The sequence below is a fragment of the Symsagittifera roscoffensis genome, chromosome 1 (assembly GCF_963678635.1).
Source record: "Symsagittifera roscoffensis chromosome 1, txSymRosc1.1, whole genome shotgun sequence".
Classification (NCBI taxonomy): Eukaryota; Metazoa; Xenacoelomorpha; order Acoela; family Convolutidae; genus Symsagittifera; species Symsagittifera roscoffensis.
In genome coordinates, this window is record NC_087062.1 from 39880382 (window position 1) to 39900886 (window position 20505).

The window sequence follows — 20505 nt, forward strand, 5'->3', positions numbered from 1 at the left end:
GTTGCTATGCATTTTTGGTCGCTCTGGTCGAATGTCACTTACTCCCCGGACAGTTCCAGTCAATGTACTCATTGAATTGCGACCAGGCAACTCAACAGTCTTCTCCCGATTACTCCTAGAGGCTTCGGTCATCAAGTTATGCGTCGTGATGGGTCACGCAGGTTGCAATCAGCATTTGATTCTCTCTCAACTTTTTGCATCGCTGGCAAAATCACATCAACATTGGGACTTGGGCACCAGGAAGGTTTCATCAACTCTCAAACTGTGATCATGCTCGTTTTTACTTACTCTTACCAATACGGCTGTCAAATTCTGGTATAGAAGGTACAGTCACCTTTTCTTCTACCACTAGTCCTATGTTGACTTGTTGACTTGTTGATACTCCGGACATCCAAAATCTAAGTAACACCACAGGCTCATAATCAAAGTAGCAGTCACGCATGTCATCCTTAATAAAAGGATTATAAGCCATTCCAATTATTCCCGACACATTGTGGTACGACTTCTTTCTGACAGTTCCACAGTATTCACTGGATCTGACAAACGTTCCCATGGAGTCTTTGAGCCTAAACTGTTTATTGGAGAACCTTCTCATTTCATCAATTTTTCTCAAAGGTTCTTATTCTTCTGGCTTCTTCAAGTTTACTTGCAGTGGTTTCCTCTGGTGTATATCTACAAGTGCTTGCAGTAGCAACGTTCTTTTTGGCTCGCAGCTTTCTTTTAGTATCTTTGCGCAGGTGATCAGTGCTGTAGCTGACATTTGTTCTAACATGAGCCTGATAAACAGGGAGCATCTCTCCGTTAAGCGCAAGCCTTTACCGCCTCTTCATTTGTCATCAGATCTCTCAATGCCGTCATAAAGAACACTTTTTCATCTCTCGAACTCTTTCTCTCCTCCGAGTCATACTCTCCCCTGTTTAGTCCTGCTAAGCACCAGGTAAGCCTAAGCTGCACTTCATTCCTAACATATGGTATTGCTATCAGAACATGAACATCTGACGTCGTTCTCATTGATTTTTCAAAATGACGCAGCAAAACTGGCCTCCATGGTAAACTCACAATGTGACCCACTAGTTCGGGGTTTAATTCCGAGGAAGCTAATGTTCCGTAAGCATTCTGCATCGTATTCGTGTCTTTTATGATGCCTTCCAGGTAGTATCCAATTGCACTTTTACTTTCTAAAGCGATCAGATGTCCTCTGGCTGAGTTCCTGAACTCCATCTTTTCAATATATCCACCAGCGGCTCTTCTATCGTGAGTGTATCTGACGCCGTCAATCGACTGTATTCGACCGGAATCAGCTGTCCTACAACGCATCCCTTTCCGCGATTTATCCTTGAGTGTTTGAAGTCCCTCATGGTACTATCACCACACTGGCTCATGATTTCCATTTCTAGTGTTGCTCATGTAAGAGTGCTGTCACTATTTTTCCCTTTATAACTGGCTGAACTCAGTCCTGGCAACAAAATGGGCGGTACAGCTGACAAATTTATGCCTTTGGAGGTGCCCTGCAAATTATCATCGCGTTGTCCCAGGTCATCAGCATCTTCCACTCTTTTCCTTTTCGCTAAGTTGACAGTTTTGTTAGGAGACTCAGGATTCATCTTCGCTTTTCCTGTTTTTCTCCCCATGACTTTGCTGCCCGATTTGATCTTCATACCGTTAATTTTTCTATCACCATCTTGGAGCGCATCGTTCTTTTTCTTGTCCTGAAGAGATACACAGTTTGATCATTATTTTGCTGGTAAGCAGGCTTGGTGGGAGAATTGGCTTCGCTTTCATCATTCGCGGAGTAAATCAACAACAGTCTTTCTTCACAATCGTCCAGCTTTTCTAAAATCCAGTGCATCAAAGATCTATTCGGTCCTTTTTTCAGTATCGAGTGGGTCTCGTAACACTGCACTGCCGACCAGACCTCTTCCACGAACGCGACTCGATTCATTCTGCATCCGGTTAGATTTTCATGATCACGGTGATGCACTTCCCGCTCGTCCTCAGAGAGCGTCCCGAAGAAAGGTACTCTCGCCACGCTCTCACTCTTTCGTCTGCGCGGTGAGTCCATAAACATTCGTGTACTCGTGACTGCTGCGATATCGCCAGTAGAGCAGATCTGAGACGTGCCATGAATCGCATCCATAAAAGCCGAAGGAGGTTCCAGTGTAGAAGCCCCTTCTTCCGCTGGCTCTTTCGTGTCAGCCACTGTATCTGTCTGTCCGATTTCATCCAAGAAAGCAAAGTCCAGACTCGACACCATTCCCACTGACTGAGCCGGATGATGAAGGAAGAGGGAGAACCAATGGATCAAGATCTATCGACAAAAAAAGATGAGTATAAAGCTCATTTTTTTCGTCGATAGATCTTGATCCATTCGTTCTCCCTCTTCATCATCCTCCTCAGGCTCCACGTCCATATTCGGTTGTGATTCTGAGGGTTCTTGTTGATCCTCTTCCGTTCCTATTTTTCTTCTTCAGGGTATCTCGGTACTAACAATTCACCGGCTGACACATCTTGCATTTTCTGATTGGTGATCACAACATTTTCACAACCCAAGGGTGTTAGAGCGTCTGTGGTCAACAAATTTCCAATGGCTACCATTTCTGGTCTGACATGCATGACTATCACTGCAGCCTCTTGCATACTCACCTATCCTCTCAAAGCCAATGGCGCGACATTCAGTTTTGCCCATTCTTCTTCAAATCACCTTCCGGTCGATTCTTCAACATACGCAAACTGTGTATGTTGCACCACGGCAGCGTTTCTGCCTATAAAACACGAATCCATCGACGCTGAGAATGCGGCCATTCTCTTTTCATTAAACTCAAATGCTCTCATCCTTGGAGTTTGCACTACAGACTCTGCTTCGATTAACATTCTTCTGATCAAAGGGTATTCCGGTATTTCCTCCGGCAGTCTCCGGAAGTCATTTTAATCTTCCGTCTCTGTTCTCAGCTTCTGGCATGCTGACAACAACCTTAGGATCCTGAAAATTTCCCCATTGGTCTTGTCAGATGGTCTCAGGTTCCACAATTTGGGGTAGACCTCCACGTGTCCTCCGTCTGCTTCGCCCATTCGGTCACGGAAGTGATTGTTGAAATTGATGGCAATCAATTTGGGTCCAGCGATTTTTTTGAATAGCAAATCTACACTCATTGCTTCGCGCAAGACATTCTGAGCATACCAGTTAAAACTGCTTCCATCAATTACAGAGATGATGTTCAGGTGCAGCACCGGCCTTCTGTAAGTTCGTACCCTAAGGTCAGGAAACCCAAACGTCACTGCTGGTCCATATACGACAGTCACGAAATCACTGACCCCCCTTATCAGTACCAGAGGATCAATCCTCATGGCCACGCACAAATAAATTAGCAGTGGCATGCCACCTGCATGATGTCGGACATCGTCTTGTCTCTGAATTGTCTCATGTTCTCCAGTACCGAAGCGATTCTGCTGCAGAGGGAACTATATTAAGGTATGGCGCAAGTCCCATGTCTTTGTCTAAGAGAAGAGGACGTCGCTCTCTGGAGATCGAATTTCGTGACATTCTCCCTCATTTGCCCAGGGTATCTCGTTAGGGTAATGAACTCTCCCAACTTGCCGAAGGTCATCGCAATCAACGACAAAAGATCATCCAGGCGGAGATTTTGTATGCCTTCCACGAGCAATGCTGCAGCTCCCTTTTAGAAACTCTCAGCTCTAAAAGTTGCGATTGATATAAATGTGCCATTCGACCAGAATGAGCTGAAAATGCATGTCATGAACGAATTTTCGCTCGAGCATTTCTGTGAAAAAGTATGCTGATTTTGACGATTAACGTGCTTATTTGAAGAAGTGAACGAATTGGGAAGGGTAAGTTTTGACTAACATATTGATTTTCAAAATTCGTCCCAAAAAACACGTCACAACCCTGAAATTTTGTGACGTCTCTTAAGAAGGCCAATTTTTGCTGGTTAGAATCACAAAAACCGAGGAGCTAAGCAGACTGAAAACAAAAAACAACGAGCGTGAAAACCCAGGAGCATTTCAGGAAGTAACGATTGCGCTGAAACAATCATAACTGTGCTGAGTTCATCCGTCAGAAAGGTTGAGAGCTAGGAATACAACCCTTCCTGGTATTGAAGAGAGAGACTTTTGGCGAAGAACACAAATCAGGAAGGGCATCGTAGAAAGACTGCGAACATCCATTTGTAACATTCGCCCGGAAAGTAAATAACGACGGAAAGTAAAACTATATCCAATAATGACTGGCTAGCGTCAAGATAGAGCGAAACATGCTTTTCACCCGTCTCTACAAAAACCAATTCAAAATGGTCCTCATGACATCGGATCGGCGAGTTGTTACGGCTTGAAGGCTTTCAGCCGAGTCGCGCAATTTATCTTAGTTGCATGCAAAATAGTGAACTCAAGGTTGGGTCTCACTAACCCCAGACCACGAGATCACTCCTAAAAACGGGGTAGATACATTATCACTATTATTTTACTATATTACTATTGTTTTTGTACAATAGAGAAAACTACCCTTCCCATCGGAGTTGGATTGACCCCTTCCTTAACCCTTAGCTTCTCATAGCCTGAAACTTAATAGATATGTTGTAATTTAAAATCAGGACATCTCCGGAAGCTAAGAGTTATTAAAATGATGGTTTAGAAGTGTGACTCCAGACCCTTCCGGTTTCTTCAATATCCTCTAAGAGACGCCTTCTTCACGACCAGGAGGGGTTGCTGTCTTCATCTTCAGCCATCTTGATTCGTTCGATTCTTCCGTTAATGAATGTAGCAGCACAATCGTTACAACTCGGAAGGCTTCTTCTCTTTTTTTTCGATAATTGTTTCTGGTAATATTGTTTTTATTTCGCTCGTCGTGATTCCTATTTCTACTAGCGAAAATCACGGATCTGGTTTTCGCTCTCTTTTTTTCAGTTTTTGCGAAAAAAAAGATCTCGTGTCAAGCACGCGCAAATCAAGTTTTTAAAAATAATTGTTTCACTTCGATTCAAAGTAATCCTTCCGGATTCATCCAATTAGACGATTAACAATCTTAATCCCTCTAAACCATCAATTTTCTCGTCGAACTGCTCAAATAAAAATTTGTTTGCTGCTATGCATTTTTGGTCGCTCTGGTCGAATGTCACTTACTCCCCGGACAGTTCCAGTCAATGTACTCATTGAATTGCGACCAATTCAACAAAATGGTACAGTGCCATCAAACTGAATTTATAAAATGCGTCAAAAGAAATTTATCCACGTTATACTGATTCACTACGTGTTACAAATGGCATCAGACTACATCGATATAGCCCTATAACATTTTCATTAATCTCCACGTGAGGGTATAACTAGAGATAAAGTTCGCTTTCTGACTTCCACTGCCATCTCCCAACTAAAATTTTTCTCCTATATTTCAACAAAAAGGGTTGGGACGCAGGACGTTCCTGCCAACTATCAAGCTGTAATTATCCTAGCAAGTCTAGTCCCTTCCGGAATCATTTTAGTTGTCATCAGTCCTGAGTATTAAAACTAAGAAATTCTGTGGTTAGAAGGAACAATGAGATAGCTAACCTTTCAGAGAGATTACCCAGGTATATTCATGTGAAACCTGAATCATGAATCATTCTCTTAGTTGATTAAAAACAATCATGAAGGATGGAATACTTTAAAAACACTTCTGACTCAAGCCTCTCATAAATAAGTGAAAAGTGTTTCTAAAACCATTTGATCAAATCATACAACCAATCCATATCTGCAGTAAAATTAAAACTTAAAGTTTGAACTAAAGTCTTTAAGTTTTCAATTCATCGTATTAAGCTTGGTTACTCTATTCAGTTTTCTCAAACAGGACAAGGTTCCCTCCTTTCAATTTGTTCCGTCTCTTCATCGCTTAGAAGTTGTAACACTTTGAAGTTCTTCGTTGTTGCTTGCTTGTACTCGGCTGTTTCTTTCAACTTTTCATCTCTTCTCCTTTCGACATTGACTCCGCTCTCTCGGTTTCTGGGTTCATCAGCACTTCAGTTGCCATTCTTACACTGTTGGAGGCAGTCTTCTATTACCTTTGCTCTTCCACCCTTTGCTTGCAACAGGGTAGCGGATTTACAGCGGTCTCTCTGTTCCTACAGCGGTCTCTCTGAAGCTTTCAATAAGTCTTCTCGTCCTCTTACATCGCAATCAATCGTTCTCACTGTTCTTTTCACAGCAGTAGTCACGATATTCCGATGAGTCACGAAAGCTTTCTTGAAAGCTTCTGGTCCTATGACCAGTTGGAACGAAGTGTACACTCTTCTGTGCTTCGACCTACGCTCTTTGGCATGCTCGTACAACTATGCTGTCATGTTGACTTCAAGCCATGGCATCAGCCTTCTCCTGGCCCATATCTTTTTCACTTCCATCGAAATGTTTAGGACTTTACATAGTACCTCGAGAAGATCTAAATCTTTCAGACAATTGAGATCTTCCAATCGTTCTTTGGTAGGCGCTTCCTGCCTATTGTTCTCACCTTATTGAGCTTCCAGCTACCCAATCACCATCATCACTCTGACTATGATTATCGTTATCTTCAGTGACGAATCTGGTAAACCCATGGAGAGCAGGTCGCCAGCGTCCCAGATCAACACCAGATTTTTACGGGCGGGATGTCACCATGTTTACAACAAACAGTGGCAGGGGAACTCATCATGCGTCAGCATGATGCTCCTCCAATCTCCATGTCCCGACGCTTTTATCAGCGGTTCTACTTTCATCATTACACGGTGGATTTCATCACTTTCGTCATCTGCGTCGTAAGCCGCGGCTGCTGATCCTTTTAGCTTTTGTCTTTCAAAATCACTGAAGTTCATACCAGCGTATCCCATCAAGTGTCGACACCAACTCATTCTGAGTTCTTTCAGGAGATGATCTTACTGAGCAACTCATACAAATTTTCGGACATTCTCGCAAGTCTCGCACATTTTGACACGGAGAAGGGTTGATCGACTACAGTCCTCATGCTTTTTACGTCCAACGCCACAAAGTGTAACGTTAGAACCCACCACATATCGGACACCTGACGGTCTCTGCTATTCCTCACTTTGTTTTAAGTTCATTTCCACTTCGATCGCTTCCCTCCATCTTTCAATGTATTTCTGCTTGGTTTCCAATACACCCGGAAACGCTTCTACAGTGATGGCTCTGACCATCTCATGCTTTTTCTCTAGACCCAAAAATAGCTCTAGGGAACCAAACATGCTGTAGAATCCTAGTGCTGTCACTAGATTCACCTCTGTTCCTCCATGACAATCAGCAACTATTTCCGGTTCCGCCTTTGTTTTCATCACAAGGTTTCCAAACAATCTCACTAATTGTTTATGCTGTTTCGACAATAGTTTCGGGCAATCGAGACTTCCACACATGTGACCTTCTAACGCGCATGTTTGAGCCAGACAGCTACCAGACTCAACCAAGTAGTCCGGTCCCCAACCAGGCAACTCAACAGTCTTCTCCCGATTGCTCCTAGAGGCTTTGGTCATCAAGTTATGCACCGTGATGGGTCATGCAGGTTGCAATCAGCTTTTGATTCTCTCTCAACTTTTTGCGTCGCTGGCAAAATCACATCAACATTGGCACCAGGAAGGTTTCATCAACTCTCAAACTGTGATCATGCTCGTTTTTACTTACTCTTACCAATACGGCTGTCAAATTCTGGTATAGAAGGTACAGTCACCTTTTCTTCTACCACTAGTCCTATGTTGACTTGTTGACTTGCCTTCTTCCTGATTATTGATACTCCGGACATCCAAAATCTAAGTAACACCACAGGCTCATAATCAAAGTAGCAGTCACGCATGTCATCCTTAAAGAAAGGATTATAAGCCATTCCAATTATTCCCGACACATTGTGGTACGACTTCTTTCTGACAGTTCCACAGTATTCACTGGATCTGACAAACGTTCCCATGCAGTCTTTGAGCCTAAACTGTTTATTGGAGAACCTTCTCATTTCATCAATTTTTCTCAAAGGTTCTTATTCTTCTGGCTTCTTCAAGTTTACTCGCAGTGGTTTCCTCTGGTGTATATCTACAAGTGCTTGCAGTAGCAAGGTTCTTTTTGGCTCGCAGTTTTCTTTTAGTATCTTTGCGCAGGTGCTCAGTGCTGTAGCTGACATTTGTTCTAACATCAGCCTGATAAAACAGGGAGCATCTCTCCGTTAAGCGCAAGCCTTTACCGCATCTTCATTTGTCATCAGATCTCTCAATGCCGTCATAAAGAACACTTTTTCATCTTTCGAACTCTTTCTCTCCTCCGAGTCATACTCTCCCCTGTTTAGTCCTGCTAAGCACCAGGTAAGCCTAAGCTGCACTTCATTCCTAACTTATCGTATTGCTATCAGAGCATGAACATCTGACGTCGTTCTCATTCCTTTTTCAAAATGACGCAGCAAAACTGACCTCCACGGTAAACTCACAATCTGACCCACTAGTTCGGGGTTTAATTCCGAGGAAGCTAATGTTCCGTAAGCATTCTGCTTCGTATTCGTGTCTTTTATGATGCCTTCCAGGTAGTATCCAAATGCACTTTTACTTTCTAAAGCGATCAGATGTCCTCTGAAAATCCACCAGCGGCTCTTCTATCGTGAGTGTATTTGACACCGTCAATCGACTGTATTCGACCGGAATCAGCTGTCCTACAACGCATCCCTTTCCGCAATTTATCCTTGAGTGTTTGAAGTCCCTCAGGGTACTATCACCACACTGGCTCAAGATTTCCATTTCTAGTGTTTTTCTCCCCATGACTTTGCTGCCCGGTTTGATCTTCATACCGTTAATCTTTCTATCACCATCTTGGAGCGCATCGTTTTTTTTCTTGTCCTGAAGAGATACACAATCTGGTCATTATTTTCCTGGTTAGCAGGCTTGATGGGAGAATTGGCTTCGCGTTCATGATTCGCGGAGTAAATCAACAACAGTCTCTCTTCACAATCGTCCAGCTTTTCTAAAATCCAGTGCATCAAAGATCTATTTGGTCCCTTTTTCAGTATCGAGTGCGTCTCGTAACACTGCACTGCCGACCAGACCTCTTCCACGAACGCGACTCGATTCATTCTGCATCCGGTTAGATTTTCATGATCACGGTGATGCACTTCCCGCTCGTCTTCAGAGAGCGTTCCGAAGAAAGGTACTCTCGCCACGCTCTCACTCTTTCGTCTGAGCGGTGAGTCCATAAACATTCGTGTACTGGTGACTGCTGCGATATCGCCAGTAGAGCAGATCTGAGACGTGCCATGAATCGCATCCATAAAAGCCGAAGGAAGCCTTCTCCCGCTGGCTCTTTCGTGTCAGCCACTGTATCTGCCTGTTTGATTTCATCCAAGAAAGCAAAATCCAGAGTCAACACCATTCCCACTGAATGAGGAGGATGATGAATGAAGAGGGAGAACCAATGGATCAAGATCTATCGACGAGAAAAGATGAGTATAAAGCTCATTTTTTTCGTCGATAGATCTTGATCCATTCGTTCTCCCTCTTCATCATCCTCCTCAGGCTCCACGTCATTGTTCGGTTGTGATTCTGAGGGTTCTTGTTGATCCTCTTCCGTTCCTATTTTTCTTCTTCAGGGTATCTCGGTACTAACAATTCACCGGCTGACACATCTTGCATTTTCTGATTGGTGATCACAACATTTTCACAACCCAAGGGTGTTAGAGCGTCTGTAGTCAACAAATTTCCAATGGCTACCATTTCTGTTCTGACATGCATGACTATCTCTGCAGTCTCCTGCATACTCACCTATCCTCTCAATCCTAATGGTGCGACATTCAGTTTCGCCCATTCTTCTTCAAATCACCTAGGCTTGGGCGTGGCAGTGTTGTGCATCATCCTTCCGGTCGATTCTTCAACATACGCAAACTGTGTATGTTGCACTACGGCAGCTTTTCTGCCTATAAAACACGAATCCATCGACGCTGAGAATGCGGCCATTCTCTTTTCATTAAACTCAAATGCTCTCATCCTTGGAGTTTGCACTACAGACTCTGCTTCGATTAACATTCTTCTGATCAAAGGGTATTCCGGTATTTCCTCCGGCAGTCTCCGGAAGTCATTTTAATCTTCCGTCTCTGTTCTCAGCTTCTGGCATGCTGAAAACAACCTTAGGATCCTGAAAATTTCCCCATTGGTCTTGTCAGATGGTCTCAGGTTCCACAATTTGATTGTTGAAGTTGATGAAAATGATTGTTGAAGTTGATGGCACTCAATTTGGGTCCAGCGATTTCTCTGAATAGCAAATCTACACTCATTGCTTCCCGCAAGACATTCTGAGCACACCATTTAAAAGTGCTTCCATCAATTACAGAGATGAGGTTCAGGTACAGCACCGACCTTCTGTAAGCTCGTACCCTAAGGTCAGGAAACCCAAACGTCACTACTGTTCCATATACGACAGTCACGAATTCACTGCCCCCCCTTATTAGTACCAGAGGATCAATCCTCGTGGCCACGCACAAATAATTTAGCAGTGGCATGCCACTTGCATGATGTCGGACATCGTTTTGTCTCTGAATTGTCTCATGTTCTCCAGTGCCGAAGCGACTCTGCTGCAGAAGGAACTATATCAAGGTATGGCTCAAGTCCCTTGTCTTTGTCCAAGAGGAAGTCGCTCTCTGGAGATCGAATTTCGTGACATTCTCCCTCATTTGACCAGGGTATCTCGTTAGGGTAATGAACTCTACCAACTTGCCGTAGGTCATCGCAATCAACGTCAAAAGACCATCCAGGCGGAGATTTTGTATGCCTTCCGCGAGCAATGCTGCAACTCCCTTTTGGAAACTATCAGCTCCTAAGATCACAAAAAAAGCCAAGATCAATACTATGAACAGTTTGGTAGTTGCCCGCACAATGTCATTGATCATGTAGGCGGACAGCTCGGGATATAGCTTAACCAGGAAGGACGCGGTCCATACTGCTCCCAATCCTCTACCATACTATCAGCCCTGGCATGACCATCCCTTCCTTGCACGTTTTCCGTCCAGATTTTTTCTAAAATTTTTCTATTCAACCTGTCCATGAACTCAGTGACTTTGTCCTCTCTCAGTTCCGCATGATCTAGAGATTCTAGCAAGTATTGATGAATCTTTGCAATCCTTGATGGTCCTCGTTGAAACGCATCTGCCCCCCCCCCCCGCGCTCCAACCCGAAGAGTAAAGTGCAGCCACTTGTTAGCTTTCACTTTCGTCCGCAGAGTCAACGCTTCCGGTTGAGCCTCCGTCTTTTCAGCGTTCCTTCTCGTAGAAGTTTCTTCATTAACCTCGTCAATTCGGAACCAAAGATCGTTCGACATGACGGCGATTATCTTGTGGTCATCCCTTAATTCAGGCTTTAGTTTTACTTGCCGGTTGAAATTGGACAGATCCAGTCCCAGCACTTTATCCGACACAATGCAGTTATCTGTTTGGATCGGGTATAATCACGTCGTACGTTCCTTCAGCAAGGAGCGCAACAATCGCATACACGAATTTCAATCCGTCAGGAAGGTGTGCATATCCAGTTGACAGAATGAAGATGGCTCGTGGAATTATCTTCTGAAATATTCAATCCTTCAACACATCAATTATCTCTCCCATGGAATCCATGATATTTTTTATCGCTAGCCACAGAGCAGCTTCTACCGTTGCTGGGTTCCTGAGTCTGCGCAGGAGACCTCTGCTGTGCAGGTGGTCGTTTATGCCTGCAAACACGATCGTTATCGGATTCATCTCGGTCTGCCTCTGAATCCCTATGGCCATGGACAAGGATTGCATCAAGTCCAGATCTGCTCCGCTAGTATTATTACATCTGGCCAAAATAGCGACTTCAACGTGTTCATGTTTTCCCTGTTGGCTATTATCTTGATTCTTGCCTTTCTCACTTCCGCTTTGTCATATGCCGAGAAGATGACCTCGTCCAACTTGAGTTTCGAGTGTCCATAGCGCTCCTCGTCACCTTCTTGCTCTACGAGCCTAGGGGTACGATCTTTTTTTAAACATGTGTAGGTGGAGAGCTCACTAATTTGAGCATCTTAACATGTTGTCCATTGGGAGCTCTCCTGTTGATGAACCTTCCACTTCTATCAACTTTACGCTTGTCATCGTGATTCTTTCTCACGTCTTGCTACGTCCTTTCATTGGTTGGACCAATCGTGTTATTGGAGGGCAGTCCCTCAAGACCAGCTAGCCTTAATGCTGTCGTCGAGCTGAAGTTAGTTTCTTCTGCTCTCAGCCAGTCGACTACAGTGATAGATTACAGTCCATTGACCGACAGGGTCACGCCAGACAAAATCCGCCTCGCGTCCTGAGTAAAACTGCCTTGGCCTTGTCCACATTAGGAATCGGCGGTCTATGTGACGTACCGCTTGTGAGGGCCCTGGAGCATCAACTTGGTTGACCTGTCCCAGCCTCCTTCTAGGATGTGTTGTCCTCCGCACTGAACTTTCAGCTAACCGTTTCATTGCAACCGAACGTGCATCCGGATCACATGAGCTCCTCATGGTTTGTGATACCACCGGACTGATCCCAAACGCGTCTCCAAGCTAGGAGACACAAAGGTGGTGATGGTTTGCTCGTGTGCTGCTCCATCCACACTTAGCAGCCCTGTGTCTGACAATTCAATTTCCAGTTTATCCAATCGCTCCTGGAAAACGCGCATCATCCAGGCCTGTCCTTCGACTGTGTCGAAGTGAATGCCATCGACATTGAATCTGAATTGGTCCAGTGCTCTCAACTCGTATTCCTGATCCATCAAGACCAGTCTTTCCGCATTACAGCTTACCAGGTTACGGACTATAATTTTCCATGCCACAGTCCTCTCATTCTGTCTGCGCGTAGCCGCCAGGTGTAACCTCGTGCATATCGGAATGGTGCAGATGGTCAACACCGTACATCGAAACTTCTGCCAAATTGCAGTCAACATGCAGACCAAAATGTTCTCCCATCTCGCTTTTTCCAAGTCTGGGCCTCTGGACACATTGTTAGTGCCTATCAAAATCATACCGCTGGGAATTCTTCCTGAATTTAGTAGCTCTACCATCTTTTACAGCTGGGCTACTGTGGCACCACCGAAAGCCATCACGGTCGTAATCCAAGAAGTCCTCAGACTCTGCAGTACCCTCACCAGGCTGTCTCCTAGTAACAGGTAAGAAGTGCCGAGTGGTGTCTGCTGCAAGTTCAGTGCCGGGTTTCAAAAGGAATCATTAAAACATGCGCTCGCGTCTGTATCTCGCACTCTGGTAAAAGCGTTCCTGATCTGCTTGTTTTTCGACACGTCCATCACTCCGGATAGTTTCTTTGGTAGCAATTTTTTTATCTGCCTGTCGGAGCTTTTTCCAATTTCACTCGTCTTTCATTGCGTCTTTTCAACTGCCCGATGTACTTCCTCGTTATTACTCTTCCGGCATCATCGAATATCAATCATCCGGCATCATCGATTGTTCCATAGAGTGCAGTCACCCCGGAACGTAGCGCCTGCCTTTTGGCCACGATTCAACTAGCTGTTTCATCTAGCTTTCGCATGGTCCTTTCCGCTACTGGATCGCACTGGGTATCGATTGGGTTCGGGACCGTCAGTCTTCCAGAACGTGACGTCACTTGCATATCAGTTGTCTGACTTAGTTCTCTGGGTGTCAGTAACTCTACGGGTTGGCTCCTGCGAGTGAAATACCTCTCAGGTATTTCAAAATCAGGTTGTTTGAGGCGCTCCGAACGTTCTTTGTGCTCTCTTCAGCCGAGCTATTTCCTCTTCTTGTCTCCTGTTGGCGTCTTCGAACAGTTTTTTCCACCTGTCCCTGTCCTGATGCGTACGCGCCAATTTTTCTCTGATCCTCTCCAACTGATCTCCTCTCTCACTAAAATACTCCATCATCTCGTTCCTTTGGTCTTCTTTTTCTACTTTCGCCCGTTTTGGTGGTACAGCTCCTCTCAGTTGTGAGCTAGACGAGGCAGCCTCGCTATTCATTTCCTGGTGCATTATCCGCAACCCAGGCCTATGCTTGATCGGAAGAGGCATCTCACCTGGTTGGTAGGTCTTTGAACTTCTCACTCCAGGCTCGTTTGCCATATCAAATCCTGGGAGTGCCCCGTTTCGCCACCTCATTACGCTCATGTTTGGCCGGTCTAGTTTTCCCTGTTGTCCTCAAGCGGCTATCAATAAGACTTCCGTGGGGCGGTCCCCACGGTTGTCATGCCCCAACATTTTTGTTAAGGCGGCCAGCACCATGACTACCTTTGGGTCATCCAGATAGAAGTCCCGACCCATCAGCCGGCGAGGTCCATCAACTCATTCAGGTCGAATTTATCCATTTCGTATGATTTGATTTTGATTATCCGTTTCGCAAATTGAAATTCAATAAATAATTAAATGATCAATCAGGATCTGAAGTTCAAAATTACATTTCGATACACCAGCCTAGACGAAATTATCCTTTCATTCATTAAAAGGTGTTTGAAACAGTCTAATTTTAAAAATATTGTTTACGTATTAAGGGAAAATGATCAAAGAGCAAACAGTCCACGCTTTAGATTTTCCCTGTATCATAAAACACAAAACATTCGTGGTCACTAGGTCATCCGAGCGTTTGGTCTCAACAAATTGCACACACTACACACATAAATCCTAATAAAAAAATTACATAGAATGACATATTCTAAATTCTAAAGCTGTGAGTATCTAATGATCTGACTTGGTGTCCTTGGCCTACACTCTCACCGCTAGTCTCCCTTTATCTCATTCCTAATCTAACTGAGTCCGAGTGGCCTAACACCCAAACTTATTTTCACGTGCTCTCCTCAACCTATGCTCAAGTAGTATTTTTGTGCAAATTCACTGCGATGTTCGAATCTGAAAAGACCACATATATCAGAGCATACAATTCTCGTGGATGCAACCTTCCTCTATTCGGATCATACACAAGAAGCGAGAGTTCTTTCACTCTTCTCTCTACTATAATATCCTCAACCTAGTTAGAGATAAAACTGAATTTTCAGGGAACACAAGCTGCTTTTCTGGCGCTCTGGCCACCAAAAAGCACAAGTATTTTCCTGATGTTTGTCACGCTGCTGGCGGCAGTGCAGCTGCACCCCCTGCTCCTGGCGTTTGTTTCCATAAAAACTCACTGTTCTTATATTCTCTCCTAAAATTAGCTGCTAATGTTGTCCTATAACTCATGTCCGCAGTTATTGCTATCGCACAAGTTCTTTCTGTGAGTATAAAATCACTGCCAGTGAGCACTATATTGCCTGAAGGTTCATTCGGCAAGTTAAAGTAAGACTGTACTACCCAACCTTTGTCTGGTTTCTCAGGGCCTTCTGCCTCCAAATCACCTTTTTCTCTTGCACTTTTCACTTTTTTGATTGATATTTTTTTCAGTGTGGGTAAGTCCCTACCCCAACTCCCCGGACAAAAATATCCATCGACGTCCATGTCGATCGCTCGTTTGGTGTTAAGTGGAGGTTCGAGGCTGGTATGAACAAGGGTCCCCTCTTTGGCTGCCCAGGAGGAGTCCTGTTTATCACTCCTCAGGTATTTCAGGCTCCCGCAATCCACGTCCTGTATTGTTAAATTGGTCTCTCTAGGGTCCTTCGTCATCGCTTTTAACCACTCCAAAACCCGCAAGTTGGTGAGCTCTTGCTCGTGGGATTATTGAAGCTCGTCGTCGAAATCCACTTCAGGTTTGGATCGGTCTTCCACCCACTCGTTGTCCTGATCATCGACGGTGTCCACTTTCTTTCACGCGATTATCTCCTCTACACCCACTAGTTCTTCTGTCACCTTCTTCAGGTCTATTTTATCTAATACGAGGTCATCTCCGTATGGGTTGTACTTCTTGGCAGGAATCGCTCTGCTGCTTTGTCGTGTCTGCATGGTGAAAGGCATAACCGGCTGCATGTTCTTCGGTATTTTGTTCTGCTCTGGATTATACGAATCTCCCTCTGCATAACGTATGGTTGCCTCGTCAGCTTCAATCACCTGATTTGGATCCAGACCCAAAGTCAAGCAGAACCCTCCTTCTATTGTCTCATTCCCATCGTTTTCCCCCTAGTATCATTTTTCTTGACCGCACAGGCTGGGTCCATCATCAAGTAATCACCCTTCTCAGTGTTACTGAGTATGCGTCAGTCTTCCAATGATGGGTTATGGGGTTTGATGTTCTCGTAGTGCGCCGTTCGATCTGTGCTTAGTTTGTAAACACGTACCTCCCGATATACCTCTGTAATCTTGATTGGACCTCTCCTCTTCTTCAACAGCTTCTTCGTGCCCTTAAGTGGTATAACGTTCTGGAAGACCCATAGATAATCTCCCACTGAGTAGGCCTTGGCTCCCGCTGTTCTCTCATCGAACTTCCTCTTTTGTCTTGCCTGAGCTTGCTGAGTATTGCGTCTGCACATATCATTTAGTTCTTGCTAACGTCTTATCACGTCTCTGACATATACCTGTGGTGATGTGATCTTGCCTTCATACTCAGGGTAGAAAAATGTCTGTGGCAAAGTCTTTTTGTGTCCCGTCAACATCATGTGCCCTTAACATTGGGACCAATGTGCGATTCTGTCACTCAACTTGGCCGTTTTTCTGAGGATGGTACGTTGTCGAATGAGCCTGTGCCACCTGTGACCGTCGCATCATCTCCTTTGTGAGTTTACCCACAAAGGCGGTGTCATTATCCGATTGGAACGTCATAGGGCACCCATGCCTGGCAATCCAAGTGCTGATCAAGTGATCACATGTCTCTTCCGCTGAGGCCGTTATGCAGGGAACAACTTCCGCATACTTCGTGAATAGATCGATCATTACCAGCCGCTGATTGTAACCGCTGTCCGTCATGCATATCATCTGGTGGTCTATCTGCACCACCTCGTTGATTTCTGAGGATTCTCTTGACTGCAATGGGAACTTCATCTTTCCCGGTTCTAATACTTGTTAACATGACAGACAGGCTGTCACCAGTTTTTTTTACATGCTTTTTTCATTTCGGGCCATTCGAAACGTTTTAGGATTCTTTAGTATGCTTTATCTATCCATTGATGCCCCAACTGGACATGTGACCTAGATAAAATTTCAGTGTGCGGCAACACTGTTGCATTATGTTTTTGAAAAACTTTATCTTTGTCTCTCCTTTTGCAGTCGACGATTTTATCCTTATTCAAATACAAACGTCCCTTCTTCTGCATGAAGTACTGCCTTAGTTTTAGGTAACTGTCCTCATCAGTTTCTCTTTTGTGCGGGGCCCCAATCTCGATCCATACTTTCAAACTACTAATCATACGATCAATTCTCTGGGCCCTCAGCAGGTCCGAGAGTCTATATTTGGCCTTCAGATATGTCTTCATCACCCTAAGATGACTGCTAAGTTCCCCAGTTTGGTTTGCATCATCTTCCATCTTCCGCAACATATCTTCGCTAGAGGCTCGGTCTCTTGCTCAAATGGTTGAAGATCGATCCTCACAATTTCCTTTTGAGGTAACAGACTCACTGAGCGTTTGAAAACTGCTATCATCTCTAGGTCATCTCCTGCATTGTCTCGGGCCAGTTCACTAGAGGGTATAAATCGATCCTCTTCTGGATCTTGATGTAATATTCGATCCTCTTCTGGATCAATATTGTATGGGTGGCCAACTCTCAAACCCCTGAGCTTGAACATGCGCTCCGATCCAAATAGGTGTCAATTTCCAATGCTTTCGACGGCGACTCAGCCATTGAATCCTCAATATACTGAGTCTCGTCGTCGGAGCTCGGTGCTCCCGATTGACCCATCATCTTGGCTCCTCGGACAATGTCCTATCCGTGGGTCTCTGCTCGTAGTTGCGATCATTCTGCTCATTGTCCGACTCCTCGGGCAACGTTTCCTCTCCGGCACCTTTAAATGCCACTTTTTCAGATGGTTGAGGATTTGTTACAAAGGTGACCGTTTGCCTTGTAGTATTCGTCACCCTTTGCTTCCATCCGTAGGATGTAAAAATCAGCACAATCTGAGGGATTGAGGAGAGTAGTTGCTCAAGTATCGTTCTGCAATCCTGCTCGATCTCTCGATGCTGACGCGGGGGGGGGGGGAGGCTCGAATCGTATTTTCTCCTTGACTCTCAGTGAGTTTATGGCTGCAGTCCATTCAGGATTATCTCTTTCTACCTCCCTTTCCAGCAGGTCCCCGAGAGTCCGCATGACCTGTGGCGTTACTTGAATTGTCTTATCCAGCAGCGAAAGGCTGTTGATGTCCATTCGCGTCAATTCTTGCTGGAAGAATTTAGAGCGCAGCAGCAGATCCAGCGGGACTGGGTCGTCTTGTAAGAGGATTTTGATCTTCGCTGCTTTCTCGAGCGGATGTTCCGGTATGGGGTGGCCTGATTTCTCCAACCATCTCGTCAAAGGCAAGGCCTGATATCTTTCCTTGTCTAGGAAAGAGAAAATCTCCTTATTTTCAGCTTGATTGGCCTGCTTCTCCTCCAATCGTTCACAAAACTCTGTCTTTTTGAGACTATCAGCATTCTGGTGCTTATCACGCATCCGATGCTCAATTATCATGTGATACTCATCTAATCGAACTATCCATCGACCAATATGGTTCTGATTCCTTGAGTACGTCTTCAGCTAGGAAAGGGCACGGTTGTCTACTCTTAACTTAAAGAGACCACAATCTAAGTATGCACGATACTTTTCTACAAACGTGGCCACTGCAAACATCTCTGCTTTAAGTGCATCAAATTTCATCTCTGTGTCACTCTGCACCTTACTTCCGTATGCAATGGAACGGAGAACTGTCTTCCCATTCCATTACTGCTCTTGAGGTAATCTCCCAGAAATGGCCAACGCTGATGCGTCCGTATCCAAAACATAGTTGTCCTTCTCAGTAGGCATGCCCAGATATGGCGCCTCGAACGAAACCTGTGCTCTCTCGTTCCATTTGAACTTATTTCCCTTGTTGCGCATCAGCTGCTGGATGGGATAGACCTTATCGGTGCACCCACGAGTTACCGATAGTAGTAAGCAAACCCCAGAAAGCTCATCAGCTGTATATCCGTCTTTGCAGCCTTCCATGTTAACAATGCTTCCTTCGCGTGTTGGTTTGGTCTCACGCAGGGTTTATCCACCATCCTGCCAAGATACTTTATCGATTCTCTGGGAATTCACATTTCGATGGCTTACAATTCAGACGCGCTCTTTTCATGCAATTAAAACTTCATCTAAACTGTCTATATGATCTTTCAAGTTGGGAGTCTCTATTACCACGTCGTCCACGTAACACATGTTGAGTTTGCCATATTTTTAGGTACCCTAGACAAAGCTTGGGCCATGAGTCGTTGAAAAGACGCCGTGCGTCGCGCAAATCAAAAGGCATCCTCTTCCATTGGTACAATTCCAGCTCGCACGCAAAACCAGTCTTCTCCCTATACTTTTTCCGTAACGGGACCTGCCAGGCTGACCCTAGATCCAGGGTGGTGAAGAACCTGGCATCTCCAAGTTTGGAAAGCCTGTCATCTATTCGCGGTATCGGGTATGCATCTTTTAAGGCCACGGCGTTAAGGTACCTGCAGTCACAGCAGAACCTCAGTTGTCCTCCCTTCTTCTTTGCCATGACCACTCCACAAGCCCAAGGTGACCTCAAGGGTTCTATCATGTCGTATTCAAGCAACGTCTCGATCTCGGCTTTGCACACTTCGGATTTGTGTGGTGTCCTCCGTCTTGCTCGTTCCCTATGAGGGACCGATCCCACTCCTAACTCAATCTCATGCAACTGCCTATGTCTGCCCTATGCTGCCAAAAGACATCAGCTTTCCGTTCTAAAACCTCCCTTAACATATCCTATACAATATCTCCTATTTTCCCTCTTAAATGATCTATCTCCGATAGCACCGGCTGGTCTACTGCTAAATTATATGACGAAGGGCGTTCCGCGAAATTTGAACAAGTTGAAAGGCCATCGTCCGTCTCGAACTTCATGGAACATATTTTATTATAAGACTTCATCTCATCAATCCTGATCAATTTCAATTCGTCAATTCTCCCTAAAACCGAGTCTTTATTCGCATGGTAAGGGCACTCCTTAACTTGATGTTTCTTCGGTTTTGGCACCCTGTCATAATCTGTCTTCATCAGCAAAGCGTAGCCAAGTCTTCTTCTACGCTGGATTGAAACCGATGTGTCTGTTCGGTTCAATAGTACACTCAAACACAGACCGCCTCTCGTAACTAAAAAGCTCCGGCCTAAAATTGCAGCACTTTGACTATTGGGCTTGGGGATCAAATATACCTGCTTATTCTCACTTAACGCGTTCAGATTTCTCAACCTAGAAGTCGCTATGACTGTCTGTATCGCCTTAAGCTTTATTCTTCTGTCTGAAAAGATAGATATTTTATTCCCATCCGTTTTTATCCTATTTATAGGTTCTTTTAGATACTTCCTATCTGGATTCTTTATCCGATTTAATCCACTGTTCATATCAATGGTTAAATCAAAGTTTGTGAAGAAGTCGCGGCCTAAATTAAATTGGTGGGAGTCATCCAAGTTTTCTACTCTAGAAAAC